At 52.1% G+C, this 2793-nt stretch overlaps 1 long non-coding RNA gene across 1 annotated transcript; it reads left to right on the top strand.

Moving 5' to 3' along the window:
• Positions 1–682: 682 nt before the first annotated feature.
• Positions 683–2579, top strand: LOC120394466. Its single transcript, XR_005592292.1, has 3 exons — positions 683–761; positions 1145–1309; positions 1731–2579. It is a non-coding gene; the product is annotated as an uncharacterized LOC120394466 (long non-coding RNA).
• Positions 2580–2793: the final 214 nt, after the last annotated feature.

Raw genomic sequence — 2793 nt, 5'->3', positions numbered from 1 at the left:
CACAGGGCTGAATTTCACCCCTTCTGAGTGTAAGGAAATAATTGGCTGAAGGCCTTTTCTTTCTGGATGTCTGTCTAGTGGGAAAGAACCATGGGGATTTTTAACCTGTTTCGCTCCCATGCCTGGTGCTTTAATGATGCAGAGAAGGGCTGATGCATTGGTTGATTTCCCCACCTTTTAATCTACTCTCTTTTAACAGGTATTCTAAGCCCCCCCCACCCCCGTGCATCATATGGGCATTCTTGGGGGCGCAGATTACATCAGACCTGCACCTGAATAAATAATAGGGACTGAAATATGCAGACACTAAAGTTCTGCAGCCAAATTCTCAGGAACCTTCCTCTTCAATATAGGATCAGGATTTTGTTTTGAATTGTTTTATTTTTTTAAAAAGTGCTGAGCAGATGCTACACTGTAAGAAATGGAAACAGAAGCAAAAACTGAAAGACTGTTACTAAAACCAATGAACAGCTGCAGAGAGTGGAGACCCGGCAAAGCAGACAAATGAATACTGTGAGTAAATAACCTGAAAGCAAATGAGGAAGAAAACCTCCTCTGGGTAATTGTGGCTCTTGGGACCAAAATCAGGTTCCTGGTACGTAGCCTGGCTGAGATCATCCCTTTGCCCTGGATCCCAGACCTGGGATTCAAATGTCATTCTCTGTGTGGTGTCCTTATTTTATTCCTAGGAAAGGATCCCCAAAGGAGGTGCAAGGATCCGGGACTCTAGTGTCTGCCAGAAGCTTCAGCCACCTTCACAGGTAGAAGTCACTGGCTTTCCTACAATGCCACTAGTGCTCTTCTTGATCTCCAGATCTGCTCCTCCAGCAGGACAGAGACACCCCTTAACTCCCGAGTCCTGATTTCCTGCCATTCAAGGGGCTGAGGGTTTGCATTGCTCCACCCCACCATCCGAGACTTTTCCTATGGGAATCTCCTAGAGCAGGAAGAAATCTGTTCTTCCATTAGAACCAGTCTGCTCAGTAAATCCACCCACATTGACCTCATCTCAGCTGCTTTGTTTATCCGAGATTAGTGGTATCTTTGGAAAACCCTTAGGGTGTCGGGGTGTGAGGTGGGGCAGGGGATGCAGGAGCTCCAGCAGATTCCCCTGAAGAACACCACCCTGTCTTTCTCTGCTCAGGTTAGAGCTCGCCGTCCATTGCGGAGGTGAAGACCGGATGGGAGCTGCTGGATTGACCTTGATGTGCCATGTCCTTGTGTGGATGAAGGACCTACATCTCAGGGGTGGCCAGCAGCAGATATAACACCTGTGTCCAGGAATGGGCTAAATAACCTACATTGAGAGGTAAGTAAAATCATGGCCACATGTAGACATCATGGGAATTGGTGGGGATTGACCCAGGGTCCTTCAGCACAAGCCCCTCTCATTCACTGTCAACAAATCCAGCTCCACCCACTAGACCAAACCGCATTCCAGAGCCCCAGATCCCAGGCGCCCTGATTCTCAGACCCAGGCCTCACATCACAAGGCCAAACCTCCTCCCGTTATGGGCGCTGCAGAAGGGAGGATTGGCAAAACCCCCCTCTACATTCCCCCTGTCAGAGACTGCGGCCACGGGTGACAAGTGAATGAGCTGAGATCTCCCCTGTGGGAATCCGAGGGGCTGCACATTTGGGGTTTCACATGGACGGCCTCTGGCAGCCATTGACAGAGTGTTCCTGGGAGGAGATTTTCCGTCTCTCACAAAGGGTTTCTGTTCCCCCAGATCTCAGCCGCTCAGCAGAATGCGGGAGAGCCGAGTGCTGATGGGCTAGAGGGTCCCAGGAGTCGCTGTGCAGCAGTGGCAGGGTCTGCAGTCACCATGGGCCACACCCTGCGCTCCAGACAACCCAGGCTGGTTCCCTGGATTGCAAAGGGGACTCTGGCTTGGGGAATTGGTGCTGGTGCCTGTGTCCACAGCTGGGATGTTTTCCTGAGGCTACTCCATGGTCCAAGAAGCGCCATGAAAGCAAGAGGAGAATGGACATTAGAGAGCGAGGCCGGGACCTCTGCGGGGCTGCTGCAGTCAAACATCCACAGCCAGAAGAGAGACGATGGGAAACGCACTTCGCTGGCTGGCCACAGCCGCAGCAGCTGTCTCAGAAAGCTCTGCTCATGCTCCAGCCAGCAGAGGCAGGACGAAGAGCCACACAGGGAGAGCCTGGGTTGCAATTAGCAAGCTGCAGTTTTTTCAGTGGATTATGCTGCCCTGACCGTCTATTTCCTGCAATGTGCACATCCAGCCTCCCTGGCTGACCTCAGTGGGAGTTAGGTTCTCCGTGCCCACAGGACAGGGCTGGCCTTACCATGAGGCGAAGTGAGGCGGCTGCCACAGGTGCCAAACTCTGGCAGGGCACCACTAGGATCCAGAGCGTAGAAAATTGTGTCTGGTGCTGGTGCATATGTTCTCTCTCTGCTGGAGATACACAGAGATGGTGGAGTGCTGTGCTGGAGGAAGGGGGCACAAGAGATATAACAGGCAGACAGGAGAAAAGGGGAGAGGGAATAACAGAAAGCAACAGGAGCTGCAGGGAGGGAGAGGAGGAGGAGCCTCTTATGTACCTCTCGAGCACCCCCAGGAGTCTGGACAGATTAACACCAGCTTCTCAGGGAGCTTCCTATTTCCTGCTGCTTCCCTGAACCCGCTTGAGGAGAACAGGCAGTCAGTCAACTGAAGTAGTAGGAGCCAGTTAGGCCCTTAAGATGCTGATATCTTCCCTCATTCAGACCCTGCTACCAGCCTGCTTATTTGTCCCCTGCCACTCTAGCTGGCACAGAACAGCAGTCAT

Source organism: Mauremys reevesii, unplaced genomic scaffold (genome assembly GCF_016161935.1).
Source record: "Mauremys reevesii isolate NIE-2019 unplaced genomic scaffold, ASM1616193v1 Contig6, whole genome shotgun sequence".
Lineage (NCBI taxonomy): Eukaryota > Metazoa > Chordata > Testudines > Geoemydidae > Mauremys > Mauremys reevesii.
This window is presented reverse-complemented; position numbering and strand designations above follow the sequence as displayed.